General features: G+C 38.3%; 1 protein-coding gene and 1 long non-coding RNA gene across 16 annotated transcripts in view; both read left to right on the forward strand.

Annotated features, from left to right (window-relative positions):
* Rbfox1 (RNA binding fox-1 homolog 1) overlaps window positions 1-18,855 on the forward strand; it is a 2,110,633-nt gene that overhangs the window by 1,246,768 nt on the left and 845,010 nt on the right. The window lies entirely within an intron of this gene.
* On the forward strand, window positions 1,793-17,952 carry LOC115029589 (uncharacterized). The gene is made up of 3 exons (XR_003835158.2): window positions 1,793-3,154; window positions 17,037-17,091; window positions 17,874-17,952. It is a non-coding gene; the product is annotated as an uncharacterized LOC115029589 (long non-coding RNA).

The following is an 18,855-nucleotide window of genomic DNA, read 5'->3' on the forward strand; positions in this document are numbered from 1 at the left end:
TAAGTGTAGAGTGACTTTTCCTGAAATAGAAATCAACACAGAGAAGCTCGGGCTCTGATAAGGTTTATGATGGTTTTTTATCCTCACCCATTCTTACCTGTGTACAAAAACAATCACATGCTGGGTTATGATATTTATATACTGTAGTATAAAATCCACATCACATTGTAGTATAATATATAATAATGTCCTATGTTATATACACACATACATTTTTAGATATTGAATTATATAGAAGCAGTAGAGGTCTGTAGGCTACAGAATCTCTGAATTGCTCTAAACATCAGGGTTTGTAAAAAGCTCCAGGATTTATACTTTAAAAATTATTTTTTTTCTTTTGAGAAAATCATACATGAGACTTTGTTTTCACAATTTCTACTACATTCTCACCTCCTCCAACCCCTCCTTTGCCTCTACTCATCAAACTCATGATTTCCTTTTTAGTTGTTCACACAGGCACACACAGACACATACACACGCACACACAAAGGCACATACACAGACACATCCACAGGCATACACACACATGCGAACAATACACACACACAAACTTATATGTACACACATACACATAGCTGAGGTCATTAATTTAGTGTTGCTCATATGTGCATGTGTTTAATACTGATTACTTACTTGGGACTGGATACTGAATAACTTATTAGGGTGATCTTTTCTTGAGAACACTGATTCTTCTCTCAGAAGCCATTAAATGCCTGTAGCTATTCATCTAGGAATGGGTCCTTGCTAGATTTCCCCGGTTCTCCTTAGCATGTTAACTGATAGTGTTGTACAGAATTGTTACTTAGTCATGGTATAGAGTGACATCCATAAGAGATCTCACACACGCATAGATTTACTCAAACTGTATTTCCATATTGTGTAGTTTCCATACTGTATAGTTTCCAGGTGTTCTAACAGGGCATGAAACATTTCCTTTCAGTAACTGAGTCCAGAGTTAGCTCATTCGACTTTGGATAATAGAAGCAGAGCATTCCTTGGATACAGCTTGCTGGAAAGCCTGGTACTTCCAACTGGGGGACCTCGTCCAAACTCTATGGAAGTATACATCTATAAAGGATCATGGAACCTTGCCCCATTCTATCCTGGATTCAGACCTGCCTGATGGGTCTCAGTCTTACTGTTCATATGATCTATGAGGGTGAAGTCCTAGCTGGCTGGGTGAAATTTTAAAGTCTAGCTCCATGTTAGTGTAGAAAGAGATCATCCCCAGCCCTGTACAGAGGCTTCTCATGTTAATAGAAAGAGTACTTCAGGGTACATGGTTCTGAGAGGAAGCTGTTTAGAAAAGAAAGTGGTTTACAGTGAGAGTTTAACTTGCATGCAGAACACCCTGCTCTAAGCAGAAAGAGAAGCTGATCATGTATTCAGATCTTGCTGTTGCTATACACTCTATTTTCTCAGCATTTCCCCCTCCAGGAAATAATTTGGAGCTTCGATGTAGCCAGGCAGCTAATCTGATGCTCTTTAGATGCCCCTAGGCTGTCTGTTAGGAAAAGAATTCTCCAACTCTGCAGCTCCACATTTCTTTGACTTAAGCGTTTGCTTCCTTAAAAGGGGTCTAAAATTATTGTAACTCCTTATCCATCTGGAGAGGATGAAGGGACATGATAATAAATCATGAAGAAATACATGAATGGTTTATGTAAGGACATAGTGCATTCTTCCTACCCCAAGAAGCTCTGAGGAGCCAGTTAAATATAGAATCATTGTGGGACTGGTGGATGACAAACCTACTTGGACCAAGCTGGTATTCACTTTATGACATAAAATATATTATGTCATAGTAGTTGATACATAAAATATATATCTTTAGTTATGATGTGGTTGAATTCATGGGTGGCAGTGGTATCATTGGTTAATGAAGATCCTAGCCATTTATAGAAAGCTGTCAAAAAGTCACAATGAGAAATCTTACATTCAATTCCATTGTTCTGTACCTCAAAGCCATGATAATGGTCACTATTAAATACAGTATCAAACATTATTGTGAGAGTTATAGGCTACTTAGTTGGAAGCTAGCTTAATTACCATCTATTCAGTTGCTAATACTTGCTGAAGAAGAGTGACACTTGGACTTCAGTAATGATGGTCAGACTCCACCACATAGTGCATATCAGTGTTATCAAGCTTGGAATCTGGATATATCTGTATTTGCAAACCCCACAGCCATTTTATGATGATCTAGAATTGATGTTCAACAAACCCTTGGTTAGGTAGAATCATTAATGCTACAAAACAAGAAAGGTCATATCTTCTAACACAGATCCTGAGCAATGGTCTAGATTCCCTACTCCAGGAATATGCTTTGTCTTTTAACAAACTGAAGTCCTCCTTCTGGTGTAAAGCTTGAATTCAAAGATAAATACTGAAACTGTGAATAGCTCTAATATCATAGAACAGTGGCCAAGACAGAAATGAAGGGCAGATTCTAGAGGAAGTGGATGCCTAGCCTCAGGTTGAGGATAAGTGGTCTGACAGAGGTGTGGAGGGGGAGATTAAAAGGTAAATGAAGAGGCTGCTGAGACACTGTTCCATCACAGGCAGAACATGCCCATTCTCTCATGTGTGTTCTATGTGTAGTATATGACTGCACCTTAGAAACACAGTATCAGAGACTATTAGTCACAATACTCTAAAGGAAGAGAACTGAAAAATGAACATCAAGTTTCAAAACATTTCTTAGATTGACTTAAATGATACAGACTGGGTAGCCCAACTTTGGCTACCTTCTTAATGGGAAGGCTGAGAATATAACTGTTCCCTTCATGAGAGCCAGAGTTTACAGCAGTCTCAGTCTAGTGTTGAAGGAGGCCAGCAAGATTTCAGGAGAACCACCACCTTTAGTCCAGGATGGAAGCTGAAGATGCTGAGCACTAATGTCAATGAAGGAATGTAGCGATAGTGGGAACAATGGCTTAGAAGCACTCTCGAGGAGTTGGAGGTGCAGTGCAGCAAATCTTTGGACCTTTTAGTCTTTTAGACTGCCTGTAAGAAGCACATCCACTTGGAGTAACCTCATTCAGAAAATCCTTCCTGGATATTACTAACATCCCTTCTCGTATTTGATTTTAGATCCAGCCATACTTGACAACTATGTTTAATCAAGTTATCTGTTGCAGAGGCAGTCATTCTTGTATCCTTTGAGATCATTGCCTTTCTGTGTTCCTGTAGACTTTACCTACTAACACCATTATTTTCATGCTCAAGAACATTTTCCAGTGTTTTGGGTCAAGTTGCTCTGACAGTGCAGGAGGAGGACTGGACTTTTTGAGTCAGGAGTCCAGGGAGAAACTTTAAATAAATGACTCTTGTAAGTTGGTGTGTATGTATCCTAGCTCTGTGATCTCTTGATTACGATGATGCTGAGACTCTTATTTTACATATTTCCCCATGTGCCAAAGTCCATTGTATACATACCTGGTCCCTTTGTACACCTTCCATGTATATGGCCCCTTTGTACATATTTTTCTTAGTACATCCTCTGTGTTATAAAGTTCACATGCCTCGTCAACACAACTAGACAAATATTTCTTTTCTGTTGATGTGGTAAAATACTCTGTACAAAGCAATCTAAGGGAGGAAGGGTTTGTCTTGGCTTACATTTCCAGAGGGATAAAGTCCATAACCTAGAAGACATGAGAGCTCGAGGATAGACCATATTGTCACATTTCATGGACAGTCAGGGAGCAGAGATGGGCTGTCAAACTACAGTGCCCACTCACAATAACCTACTTGCTCTAACAAGGTTCCACCTCTTAAAATTTTCAAGACTTTCTCAAAAAGCACTGATATCTTGGGACCAAACAGTTAAACACATAATCCTATGATGGACATAACACATTCATACCCCAGCCCCATGGAAACACAGCTTTGGTTGTGTCTATAAAAGTAGTTCCAGAAAGGGTTAAGTGAGGAAGTAGGTAGCGGTCCTGTACAGAAGAGCAAGGTCCCTGCTCAGCATTTTCATAGAAGGTTGACCTCCACTCTTGTCCATAATATCTCATCCAGGGTTGTGTGTTGATGTAGAATAGGTAAGAGACACATATGACATATATTAAAAGTAATGAGTGTTATACTTTTTTTTTTTGCTTTACCTGGGAAACCATTATTTAAACATCTCATGCAGAATCATCACCACATAACTTATTTATCTCTGTGGAAATGATACGAATACAAATTTCTGAAAAAAAGAAAAGGCTTCTTTTACATGTTTTTAACAATAATGAAAAAGAATTATATTTTATTTGACAACCCTTTGTGTTTATAGGTGTCTGTATTGAAGCCAGAGGACAATTTTAACTATTGTTCCTCAAATTCCGTACATTTTTTTGTGTTAAGACTTGTTCTCCACTGGTTTCCAACTCACATAGCTGTCTAGTATGGCTGAACTATTTCTCTAATCTTCATTAATATAGAGAAACTTTTAAAACACTACTTTCATAAACAGTATATTCGTCTAGGACTTCTTTATATAAAAGTTGGGAAGATAGATATGCATCAATACAAACAGTATTGAAATTATCAATGATCAAAATGTGACCCTTGAGCAGTACTGAGCCCTTTTCTAGCTTGCCAGGATAAGCATTGAGACTGTGTGCTGATGAACAAACTTGCAAGCCCTGGCAAACTCTTCCCTTTGAGATTCAGCTTTCAGCTGGACCATAGCATCTTGGCCAGCTGGCTATCCTCATGAACTGCCACTGAGAGACACACTGCTTTAATCTGTGCACCACATACTCGAGCAGGGAATATGTCTGTCAAATAAATTCACCCTATTCCACAGCCTTCCTGAAAGTTAAGTTTAAAAAAAAAAAAAGAGGTTTTGTTATAGGTTTCATAAGGGCAGGAGAGAATTGGCTAGGTCAAGCTAGTCAATATTTTTGTAATGAACTATTTAATATTTAATAGGAAGAAAATACAAATAATGTCTGTAGCTTAAAACACCTGAAAATTTGAACTCTGAAATCTGAGAAAGCTGAGTTCTTATCTCACCTCTGTTTTTGGTTGGGAGATGGAGGAGTAGATGCTAGTATCTGTTTTAGCTGGGTTGCATATCCACTGTGTCTGTCAGCCTCCTTTCTGGCAGCCAACATCTATTTCTCTTTACTGTAAATTACCCCTTCTCAATTTCTGAAGATTTCTACAAATAAAGTCCATTTGTGTGTATCCAGGGCCAAGATCAGTTCTGGATAAAGCATTCAGGTTATTCCATTGTTGTCTTATATATCTTGCTGTGCTTCTATTGTATGAAACCCACACAGTTCTCCTGAATGTGATGTTCAAATCATATTAGAGAATCACACTGGCTTTCTTGAGAATTACAGAGTTCAACAGCTTTATTTCAATGTTTCTGTGTGCTTTTGATCCCAGCTCACACCCATACAGTTCTGTGGTTGTGTGAAATCTGGCCTCTCCACTCAACTTGCATTGAAAGTCCACAAATGCCCTTTGTTAACCGCCATGTGTGAGTGTTTGGATGGATGCATTTACTTTGTTCTGGTGGTAGAAAAGACATCCTCTAGGGTAAATTTTGAATTCACATGACTATTATCATTGATCATACAGCTCTAACATAGCAAGCATGGGCAATTATATAGTAGCCATTTCTTTGTAGGGGTTATCTCATTTAATCCTCATTATGCCTGTGGGAGTTGAACAACACATCTTCATATTACAGTTGAGGGTCTAGGTGACAACAACTAAGCTACTTACTCAAATTTCTCTACAGTGTTGGTGACCCACCTCAGAGATCACTCTAAACCAATGGGACTATCTCAAACCACCTGGGACCATTTCCCTGTCATTAGCTTTTTTTCTTCTACGGAAGCTCTATGTATATTTACAGATATCTTCTTGATAAAGGAGAGTGTAGGTATGGTGCTAGACTTTGATTCTTCCTTCTCTTTTTCCTTTCTTGTCCCATTTGGTACTGTATATGCTGTGCTTGTTGTATGCTGACTACAGTCTTTAAAATGTCTAAGAGCATATAATCAAACAGATGCAGTGTGTGTTTTCTCATGAGTTTTTGGTGTTTAAATAGTACTAGAATGTGTTTTAAAGATGAAAACTAGTGGTTTATGGCTAAATATTGTTGACATGATAGAGGAGATGTGGGTTTAGTTAACATAATGAGAATTCTACTCTCATCAATGGCGTCGTAGTTGGGGACACACATACATGTGGTGCTTTACTGCTCTACCTCGGCAGGGATACTTTGTCTCACTATTCACAGTATATTGGGGGATTATGAAGTTTTCATGGAGAAGAAGTTTGCTGTCTCTTTGAGATGTGTCTCAGAGAGCATTATGTCTTTAAGAAATGGCTATTTGTCACTCAGCATGTCTTTCTTCAGAGAACTCTGAGCAACGGTGCAGTTTGTTGCATATCTTCTGCCCCATTTTGAATTCCATTTCCCCACAAAGCTAAAACCCATATCCTAGGAGTCTCCATGCCACATAAAGGCACCTGAATGGCTGAGATAGGTAGAGAAAAAACCATGGATGGGGATGAGAGACCTTGCACTCTGAAGACACAGATAGATTGGAGATAAAGCAAGCTGGAATGGGAACACTAGTTACATAATTCACAGGCCCTCCTCCTGAGACTACTTGGAATAAACAGATGGCTGAAGAATGAGCATCTTCTATTTTTCCTTGCTTGCTTCAGTTTTGGGAATGTGTTTATTTCCCTAGATGAACGACACAGGTGGATTAACTCATTCCTGGACGAGATTGAGGGAGGCATCAGTGTGGCTCTCCAGGCATTTTCTGACCTAGTCGAGATGGAATAAGTTCTTCTTCAAGTTATTTTAACTTCAGAATGCAACAGTAACAATCATAGCTCTTGTCTGCAATGATGATATGAAAAACAATGAGTTCAGAAAGCCAGCTTGTGATTGACACCTCACTGATGTGTAGGCCAGATGTGGCATATTTCATTCCTGCACAGTGGGTTCCAGATGCCGAAGATAAAAAGATGTGTCAAGTGGGATCTTTACAAGTCTGAAACAATAGACTCTAAGTGCAAGTATGTATTTATTAAGGAGTGCTGTAATCAATTAGTAATGTCTGTTTTGGCTGAGGCATTAAAAATAGTTACCCAGCTTATATTTCAGCTAGTAGACTCCTTTCATTTTTGCACTGTGTTTTTTTCCTAAATAGAACACATAATAAATTATATTAGAAATGGGATAGCCTATAAGACCTTAGTATTATTAAAAATATTTGTTAGGTAAAAACAGTAAGGGAATTTTGAGCAGTACAAAGAAAAAGTGCTACATAATTTCAAATTCTTGCTGTACATATAGTGATGTCTCTCTACAACAATAAAATTCAAATACCTATTACAGTTATTAGTGGATTTTATTTTCTCTTTTAATAATTGGAAAATATATTAGATATATCTGTGCTTCTGGCTAAGATAGAATAACAGAGATTGACTTAGTGTCTCACATAGCCATGTGATGTACATAACACATGGAAAGGTAGTCCATAGCATTATAGTGTGTAGTGTTCCTGACCACGTAGGCAGTAGTGAGTGGTCCAGATTCCCGCTTTGTCTGGAGTCCATGTGAAACTCCAAATCTAACATGCAAATCCACATGGTTACAACATTAATCTCAATGATTAATAACCAAGTAGGTGGGCATCACAAAAGATAGAGAAAACTAAACAATAATTTTTTCAGTGGGCTGTATTCAATACATGCAGACCTGTCCATCCCTAGCCAGTAGATTGGTTTTGTTTTCAGGAGCCTATGAACCATATTGTAAGGAGACTCTCCTAATTATCTTTTCCTGTCAAGTAACACAGCAGAGTGTCATGTGAGAAGAGAATCTCAAATGAAGTATTGCCTAGATCAGGCTGTCCTGTGGGCAAGTTGTCTTGAATGTTAATTGATGTAGGAGGGGCCAGCCCACTTTGGGAGACACCATTCCCAGGGCAGTTGATCCCAAGCTATATAGGAAAGCATGAACTACTGAAGCAGCAAGAGAATGAGCCAGAAAGATGTGTTTTGTCATAGTTTCTGCTTTTAAGTTCCTGCTTCCCCCCACCCACGCCTTGACTTCTCTCAATTATAAAATTGTGACCTCGAAGTATACTACAAATAAATCCCATTGTCCCCAGATTGCCTTTGTTCAGAGTGTTTTATCATAGAAGCATAAAGGAGGCAAATATCAAACAGCAAACCTCAGCAAAGGCAAAATTACCAGCATCACGGTGGATTTACTGACTGTGGTGGGATCAAATTAGAAACCAGTTAACACAGACACAGCAATAAAATCTCCATTTCTAAAACTTAGAAGTAAATTCTCAGTTTGTATTGAGATTTATAAAAATATGCACACAACACAAGCTTTAGCTTATAGATATCTTCATATAAAATGGGAAAAATATAAATGCAAATAATTACATAAACCCAAAGCAGGTAGAAAACAGAAAATAGAACCTTAAAGTCAATAGAATTGAACACCAACAAATAATGAAGGGAAGCTGATTATTTAAGAATATACAGAAAATCTGCACACATATACCCAGAGTGGATAGACAAAGAAGAAATGGATGGAATAATTATAATTTCCCAAAAGGAGTAAAAAAATGCCTGCACAGGGAATGGTGCCTCCCACAGTGGGCTGGACCTTCCTACATCAATTAACGGTCAAGACAATGCCCTAATAGACTATCTACCAGGTGAATCTGATCTAGCCAATTTCTCATTTGAGGTTCCCTGTTTTGGATGACTCCACACTGTGTCAAGTTGATAGAAAAAGATAATTAGGGAAGTCTTCCTACACATATGGTCCATAGGCTCATGGAAAGAAAACTAATCTGAACCCTAAAAGCAAATTTAAGTTACAGTCAGATGATAGACAGGAGGCTTAGAAGGTAAAGGCCCTTGCTACTAAGCAAGATGATCTGAGTTTGATGCCCAGAACCAATACGGCAGAAAGATAGAAGTGATTCTTACAAACTGTACCCTAATTTATTCCCCTGTGGCATGTGTCTGATGTGTCTGGGTTTATGGACAGACAGACAGACAGACACACACACACACATATATCACATATTTAAATTATTATTATTATTATTGGGGGGGAGTTGAAACATGGTTTCTCTGTGTAGTACTGACTGTCCTGGAACTCACTTTGTAGACCAGGCTGGCCTTGAACTCAGAAATACTAACAGATTATTCTGGACAAAATACATCCACATAAATTTGAAAATTTGTAGAAAACAAACCAACTTTTTAGAAAACATATTTGCAATTATCTTTATCCTGTACATGTGACCAAGGAGAGACATGACTGTAACTTAATGAAAAAATGTAAACTTCCTTAAAATATTGGTATTTTGCTATGAACATAGTGGAGCTTGTGTCATTATCACATGTTGGAACATCTTCTGGGTATATGCCCAGGAGTGGTATAGCTGGGTCCTCAGGTAGTACTATGTGAATTTTCTGAGGAACCACCAGACTGGTTTCCAGAGTGGTTGTACCAGCTTGAAATCCCACCAGCAATACAGGAGTGTTCCTTTTTCTCCACATCCTCGCCAGCATCTGCTGTCACCTGAATTTTTTATCTTAGCCATTCAGACTAGTGTGAGGTGAAATCTCAAGGATGTTTTGATTCACATCTCCCTGATGACTAAGGATATTGAACATTTTTAGGTGCTTTTAAGCCATTCAGTATTACTCAGTTGAGAATTCTTTGTTTAAATCTGTACCCCATTTTTAGTAAGGTTATTTGGTTCTCTGGAGTGTAACTTCTTGAGTTCTTTGTATATATTGGATATTAGCCCTCTATCAGATGTAGGATAGGTAAAGATCTTTTCCAAATATGTTGGTTGCCATTTTGTCTCATTGACAGTGTCCTTTGCCTGTAATAAGGGCACATGCTCTTCTATGTTCATAGCAGCCTTATTTATAATAGCCAGAAGCTGGAAAGAACCCAGATGTCCCTCAACAGAGGAATGGATATAGATAATGTGGTACATTTACACAATGGTGTACTACTTAGCTATTAAAAACATTGAATTCATGAAATTCTTAGGCAAATGGATGAATCTGGAGAATATCATCCTGAGTGAGGTGACCCAATCACAAGAGAACACACATGATATGCTCTCACTGATAAGTGGATATTAGCCCAGAAGCTCAGAATACCCAAGATACAATTTGCAAAACACATGAAACTCAAGAAGAAGGAAGACCAAAGTGTGGATACTTCAGTCCTTCTTAGAAGGGGGAACAAAACACCCATGGAAGGAGTTACAGAGACAAAGTGTGGAGCAGAGACTGAAGGAAAGGCTATCCAGAGACTGCCCCATCTGGGGATCCATCCCATATACAATCACCAAACCCAGACACTGTTGTGGATGCCAACAAGTACTTCCTGACAGGAGCCTGATATAGCTGTCTCCTGTGAGGCTCTGCCAGTGCCTGACAAATACAGAATTGGTTGCTCACAGCTATCCATGGGACTGATCACAGAGTACCCAATGAAGGAACTAGAAAAATGACCCATGGAGTTGAGGGTGTTTGCAGCACCATAGGAGGAGAAACAATATGAACTAACCAGTACCCCCAGAGCTCTCTGGGACTAAACCATCAACCAAAGATTACACATGGTGAGTCTCATGACTTTATCTGCATATGTAGCAGAGGATGGCTTAGTCTCTCCTCAATGGGAGGAGAGGCTCTTGGTTCTGTGAAGGCTTTATACCCCAGTGTAGATGAGTGCCAAGACAGGAAACAGGAGTGGGTGGGCTGGTGAGCAGGGGAAGGGGAGAGAAGGGATGGGGGAAGGTTTTTTCAGAGTGAAAACCAGGAAAGGGGATAACATGTGAAATGTAAATAAAGATAATATCCAATAAAGTAAACAAAAGGTAAAAAAAATGGGTATTTTGTGATTTTTTTGTACTTCAATTCTTCAATATTCAAGCTTGAATATTGTAGATGGCAACATTGTGTCCCAGTGTCCAGATGTGAGTACTCTCTTTACTCAATATTTATTCAGGAATGATCTTCATGACATATAAATAAAATTCACTACTGGCACTTTTTGACAAAAAGAAACTATCTAGATGGTTTCCCTGAAGAATTGTACATTATTTAGGATGATGACTAGTAACTGCTTTCTAGATAATAGCACATCCTAATTTATTTAATGAAACCAGTCAGAGAAAAATCATATAACAAGGAAAGAGAATGCTACAGACAAATATACTTCATGAACATTGGCATAAAATACTTAAAATATTTTCACACACATTCTAACTATATAGGAAAATAAATATATGCTCTCATTGAATAGGGAGTTCAGGTGTGCAATATTGGTTCAATACCTGGAAATCAATGCCATCCACTCTATTGATTGCTTAAAGAAAAATTGTAGAGTCATAAACTTAGTGCTGGTTCCCACATGACAGATTGTTACCTATCCAGAATTCTCAGGAATCTAAGAATAGAACACATTTCTTAAGTTTTTAAAAATTGTAGAAGTTTGAAGCTAGTACTGTAGTTGGTGGTACAGTTAGATACTTTCTATAAAAGAGTGGGATGGAACTGCCAGTCATTCAGCATAGTATGATGGTTCCATCCTTTATATATTATATATAATCATATATCCAACTAACTAACTAACTAAGATATATATATATATATATATATATATATATATATATATATATATCCTTAGGGTTTTATTGCTATGAGGAAATACCATGATTATAGCCACTGCTATAAAAGAAGAGAGAACATTTAGTTGGGTCTGGCTTCCCATTTCAGAAGTTTAGACCATTATCATCATGGTGGGAAGCAGGACAGCATGCGGGAAAACGTGGTGCTGGAGAAAGAGCTGAGAGTTCTACATATGGATCCACAGGTACCAAGTAAATTGAGTGAGCAACTAGGTCTGGCTTGAGATTCTGTCACCTCAAAGCCCACCACCCAGTGACATACTTCTTCCAATAAGACTTTAAACACTTAGCGTCTTTCTTTATATGTCACTCAACACAAGGAAACAATTTAGATGTATATGTAATAAGGCATACCAGGACTTCAATGCTGAAAATTACCAGATGTGGTATAGCTTTGAAAATTAGTATTTAGATTGCAATTGTTCTCATCACCAAATCCAGTCTATGTTATTACATGTATTCATGCATATACTTGAACCGTTCCAGAGTGGACATGTAGGCTATGTACTGTAAAGCATTAGGTTATACAGGATAACTGACATGTACATGCTTTTATTTGTCAATTAAAAATGGCTGTGAAGTAAGGTAGATGCTAGATACTCCCCATCACTCTCTGCACAGTCTGACCTGTAAATACAGTTTCTTGAGCACGTACATTTCCATTGACTACTTTAACTGAAGTTTCCTCTGGTCCTGATTTGAAGAAGATATTTAGCCCAAAGTGAAAACTGCCATATTTGACCACCTTGTTGTGTTTGTGAAGACGTCTACCTTGATGTCACTGCAGACAGGCATCAGATGAGGGTCACATGAACCTGTCTTCCCACCTGTGGATCATTCAGTAGAGCAATGTGGCTGGCAGTCTATGAAGTGACCAGAACTGAATCATCTGCATTGAGACTTGGAATGGTTTCCACATCATCTTGGGACATGGAGAGGCCATTGGTCTCTAATCCAGATGGCTCTTTAGCAGGTAGTTCCAGGAGTAAGTATTATACCTCTTGTATACAATTAAAACAACAAAAATATATAGAGAGAATACTTAAGAGCCAACATAGACATTCAGCATCCTCAGCTAGTGTAGAAATATAACAAGGCATCATCACACATATGTGAGTTTAGTAAAGGGATATACTTGTGCTTACAGCAGGCATGCAGAAGGTGTCTTCTGTATCTCTGGTAGGGATGTAAAATGGTGAAACCCTCCTGGAAAATTACCTGGTAGTTTCTCTAAGACAGTAAATTTATATTTAAAAAGTGAACCAACAATGTACTCTGGACATCTATATCCCTAAATGAAAACTTATATCCCATACACAAAATAAAAACATCTTGTCTTAACTACTAGGAACATTTATGCTTATATGCTTATAAGAGTCATAATCTACACATGATATTTCCATGGCAAATGATCACACACACACACACACACACAGTGAGTTCTCAGGAACTCAGGAACTTTGGCTCCTCTGACAAGGCTCAAGGGCAGGAAGAATGCAAGAGGCGCAGACTCAGGAAAGTACTGTGGACTGCTGTTTCCTGGACTCCCAGCAGGTCTGATTACATGTCCAAGATCTGTAAATAGGACAAGATAGTTAAAAATTCCTGCATAGAGTGGGAAGTGTGTCTGAGGTCCAGTCTTGAGCTGAGTAAATTTTAGCCATTGATGACTGATAGAAGAAAGAGAGTTACTTTTTCTTTGGGGTTAGTTGCAGTGGGTGACCTTGTATGTAAAGGTAGCACTAAATGCACTCTGTTAAAAGTAATAATAAATAGATATCTTTAAAGGACTATGAAACTGGGAGAGAGATATGATGGGTTCATACTGGAGACAGTTGAAGAAGGGAATGAGGGCCTCTTTGAGCAAGATACATTACAAACATGTAGCAAATTTTCAAAGAGTCAAAAACTATGTGAGCTATTGTGATTTATAGCACCAGCAACAAGAATGAATATCAAGAGTATCTTAGTGATTGACAACTGGAAAAATATTGAATGAATGATTGTCTTGGGTTTTTTTGTTGTTGTTTTTGTTTGTTTGTTTGTTTGTTTGTTTGTTTGTTTGTTTTGGCTTCAGAATGCTACTTGGTGTGGCAAATACACTAGTGACTACCAGGGTGGCAGCTGAAAGGCTGATTGGTATGGGGAGGAAATAGTAACATGAGGGAGATGGTGTTAGATAGTGATTGCTACAGTCTGTGTTTTTATGGTAGTGTATTTATACAACCCTTCACATGAGAAGAAAGGGTGTTAATGACAGTATGTCAGTGTCCAACTATGATACTGCACTGGCACAGGCTCCAGCCAAAGGGAACAGGTCCTTCCCTGTTACCTTGTAACTGTGTATGAATCCATAATAACTTCAAAATCAAAAGTTCCATCGATCTCACTTTTATTGGGTATACTATAAACTCTAAAGAACCCAGTAAAACCAGAAAACACTGAAGTGTAGCTAATAAGCTCACAGAGGACACAAAATGGAATCAATCTAAAAGAAAACAGTAAAGAAGAAAAAGGACCAGAAAAGAGAAACAGAAAACAAGTGAAATATGGATTTAAACATACTCATATAAATGGTCACATTAAACATGAATGATCTAAAATACCCAGTTCAAAGCCAGGGATGGTTGGAATGAAGATATGCCAAAGCCAATTTAGATAGTTTGTGAAATTTTCACTTTCAGTATAATGACTTTAAGAGGTTAACAATGAAACATGAAAAAGACATGCACACACTAGTGCTAAAAATAGTGGAGAATACACATGTGCTACATAACGCTTTATGTTGTATAAAAACATATTTCCTCTAGAATATCCATAGGGATATTCTATATCAGAGATATTCTACAGGAAAAAAAGAGCTCTGCTATGCATAAAGAAGGTCATTTTATAGGGAAAATGGGCCAACTAATCTAGAGAGCATAGCAGCTCAATAGACAATAGATATGCATGATAATACATGTCTGAAATCTCAGCATTTGAGAGCATGAGGTAGAAAACTACTGTGTCAAAGGTCGGCCAGAGCTACAAAATGGGATCCTGCTAAAAATGAGAAAGGAATACAAACAGCTATAGAGGAAGACTTCAAGTTAAAAACAAAAAATGCAAAAATAAATAATGATAGATAGATCAAAAATAAATAAAAACATCTGGTGTGTTTGATCAGTTGTGATCTTTATAGAAGAAAGGTGTCCTAGAAATGGGGGTCTTTGGCCATATGTATATGATTCCCACATGCACTGGGACTGACTTCATTCTTTAACTTCTTTTACTTCTAATTTAGTTTTCAACATATAAGACATAGACAGTTTTTGGTCAGATTTATCCCTCTAAGATTTTATGTGTTTTAATGCTTAAGAAATATATATATATATATATATATATATATATATATATATATATATATTTGTATTTTGACTCTACAACTTTTGTAGCCAATATACAGAAATAAAAATATTGTCTAGAGAGATATCCATTATATCCAAAACCTCATGATTCCAGTAGCTTTATCTATCTATCTATCTATCTATCTACCATCTATGGACTTTTTTTGTAGAAACTTCCAGATTATTCTGAAGTTAATGGAAAAATGAAGCTAACCCAAAATGGCCAAAATTTTCAACAAGGTATAAAACTTGGATTTCCTAGTTTGAGTTCTATTGCTGTGACAACCCTGACCCAAAGGAACTTGGGGAATAAAAGGGTTATCACCTTTTCCATTTCCAGTTCATCATGGAGGGAATTCAGAGTAGAAACTTAAATGACCATCCAGAGACTGCCCTACTTGGGGATCCATCCCATAAACAACCACCAAACCCAGACACTATGGCAGATGCCAACAAGAGCTTGCTGACAGGAGCCTGATATAGCTGTCTCCTGAGAGGCTCTGCCAGTGCCTGGAAAATACAGAAGTGGATGCTCACAGTCATCCATTGGACGGAACACAGGGTCCCCAATGAAGGAACTAGAGAAAGTACCCAAGGAGCTGAAGGGATTTGCAGCCCCATAGGAGGAACATCAATGTGAACTAACCAGTACCCCCAGAGCTCCTTGGGACTAAATCACTAATCAAAGAAAACACATGGTGGGACTGGTGGCTCTAGGTGCATATGTAGCAGAGGATGGCCTAGTCAATAATCAATGGGAGGAGAGGCCCTAGGTCCTGTGAAGGTTCTACGCCCCAGGATAGGGGAATGCCAGGGTCAGGAATGGGAGTGGGTGGGTTGAGGAACAGGGGGTTGGGGGAAGGGATAGGGGATTTTTGGAAGGGAAATTAGGAAAGGGGATAACATTTGAAATGTAAATAAAGAAAATATCTAATAAAAAAGAAACGTAAAGAATGCTTGCTATCCCACACAGAATTACCACCGAAGATACTTACAATCAAGAAAGTAGATCAGGAACCATAAAGGCTGCCATTTACCTGCTAGATGGCTTGTTCTCTGGCTAGCACACAGACCCATGGTCACTTTCCTATATAGTCCAGGAATATCAGTCTAGGCATGATACTGCTTATTATGGACCAGGTCCTCCACATTAACTCTTATTCAAGACAATCTCCTATAGAACCACCCATAGACCAACCTGATAAAACAACTGCTCAAGTGATTTTCATTTTCTCAGGTGATTCTAAGCTATGTCAAGTTGACAATCAGTACTTGATGAGGATACTGGGGTAGACTAATACTGTTCAATTCCCCAGCTCACTGCAAAGCTGTAGTAATAAAGTAAACAGTTTTTCATGGCACAGAGGGGTAGCATGAGAGAGGTCGACAAGTATAACCTAGATGTTACAATGTTCCTTGCTCTTTTTGCTATTCATGACCATACGAGAGTTCAGTAAACCCTATTCAAATATTGATGTCTAGCTCAAGGAGATTCCATCTCTCAGCTGTGCTTTCAATACACTTTCAGATGCTCCAGCGGGTTTTTCTGTGTGTAGGCTCACACACGTCCTCTTCCAATGATGCTTTCACTACTTTCCAGCTTCTTTCTCTGTGTTTCCGAGATCCTCACCCATCTGTGCTCTATCATGCCTCTTCAGAACCCTTTGAGCTTTCAAAGACAGTCTACAGAGCATACCTGATGGGAGCCAATGTTGATGGACCTACTTAGGGTTGCACTGTGTCATTTGGGGTGTGGATGATATACATCATTCATGAGGATGATCTAGCATTATGAGGAGATGCAGTATTTCTCCTCAAAGTGGTACTTGCACTAGTTTCTGTGGTTGTTTCTTTTCAAAAAAGTGTCAGATATGGTTATCTTGAAAAGTACATGCTGCTATGCCACACCACCCTTAACCCTGTCTCTCAGATCACTGCAGTTTGTTCCCCACACTGAAATGTATTTTGTGGAAACTGTCTACCCTGTGAGTATCAGCTACAAATTATTTCCTGGGAGATGTGAATGATATTCTCAGGTTCATCTGAGTGATGGTTTTTTTCTTTAGCTCTCCTCAACTTCTGAAGTCATTTTCTCAACATAAATGATCATACCTGATTACTACATGGTGATCAGCTGTTAAAAACTCTAATGCAATGTCAACTCTGGCATCTTGATGACTAGGCCTTATTTCCCAAGTCTCATTCCCCTTACAGGTCTTAGGCTATGTGATCTGATGGATTTTCCACTAGTAGTGACACTTATATTGTACTATTTTAGCAATGCTTTTGTTTGCATTAACTGCACTTGTGTATCTAATTAGTATCCAGTAGAATCATTTTTATTCTGATGTTATTTATGATGTGATTTACTTGCATCTCAATTAGGCAATAAATGCATATTTAATTGAATGCCATTATGGGTTCAGTACCATGCTGTGCATACATGCTAGAGATATATTGATCAAGTCCAGCCTCTCTTGTGTTATCCCTTCTTTACTCCTTTTCTATCCTCCATACATACATACATTCCCCTCATATTCTTTCCCTTACTCCCTCTCTGTATGTATGTATATGTGTGTATATATATATGCACATAAATCCATATATACTGTTATATATGTACATAAATCTGCCTATAGATGAAATATAAATGCATAGATTATGTGAATTATATTTTGAATTTAGGTTTACTGAAGAATTACCAGATGGTATTATCCTCTACATTTAATTTTTATCCTCTAATATTTTATTGTGCAACTTGTTTCAGTTAATGAATGAGACCATCAAGATCTCCAATGATCTAAGGAAGTACATAGACCTTGGAAAACAAAGAAAGGCCTTCTGAGGTAGTACTCCATATACTAACCTGATTATTTGTGAGTAACGTTACACTGCCATTCACAATCCAGTGAACAGTGTTGGAGAGCTATTTGACAGAACAAGTTCTATGGATAGTGCATGGGATTTGATAGAGCAAGCTCTCATTCTCACATCTGGATTCAAGTTCTGGTTCCTTTTGTGTTTAATGTGAAGTCCTGCTTGAGCAAGTTGTCTGTGTAGAGGGTTGGCCCCTCTTTGTGGTACCAGATGTGAGTGATGTTACCAACTCGTGTATGGGAAGAACATCTCACACACTTTGTGATTCTCTGTGAGATGTATGGACATAAGCAGCAGCACTTGTTCCTGTCACTAAGGCTCTTGGTGATGAAAACCATCCTGGAATGTAGGACTCCCATTTCTTCAAGCTTATAGTTAGAACATTGAGCCGAGTTTAACTCACCCCTCTATCTGTTTATCTGTTGTTGGATATCTAGTCTCAGTCAATTTTCTTTTCTTTTTTTTTTTTTTTTTTTTTTTTTTTTAGGTTTTTCGAGACAGGGTTTCTCTGTATAGCCCTGGCTGTCCTGGCACTCACTTTGTAGACCAGGCTGGCCTCGAACTCAGAAATCCGCCTGCCTCTGCCTCCCGAGTGCTGGGATTAAAGGCGTGTGCCACCACGCCCGGCTCAGTCAATTTTCTAGTTATTGTGAGCAGCAGCAATGACCATGGATGAGTAGGATAGAGTTCTTTCATTACACACCCAAGTCTTATAACTGAGTTATATGGTAGTTGAATTTTTAGTATTTATAGGCACTTCTATACTGGTTTTCATGTGTCTGCAATGGTTTACACTATGATCTGCAGTGAATTACAGTTTCTTCTTCTCCCATATCCTTGTCTCAAAAAGCAAAAAGACAAAGCTACCAGCT

This window comes from Mus caroli, unplaced genomic scaffold (genome assembly GCF_978045245.1).
Source record: "Mus caroli unplaced genomic scaffold, Mus_caroli_1 scaffold_17, whole genome shotgun sequence".
Lineage (NCBI taxonomy): Eukaryota > Metazoa > Chordata > Mammalia > Rodentia > Muridae > Mus > Mus caroli.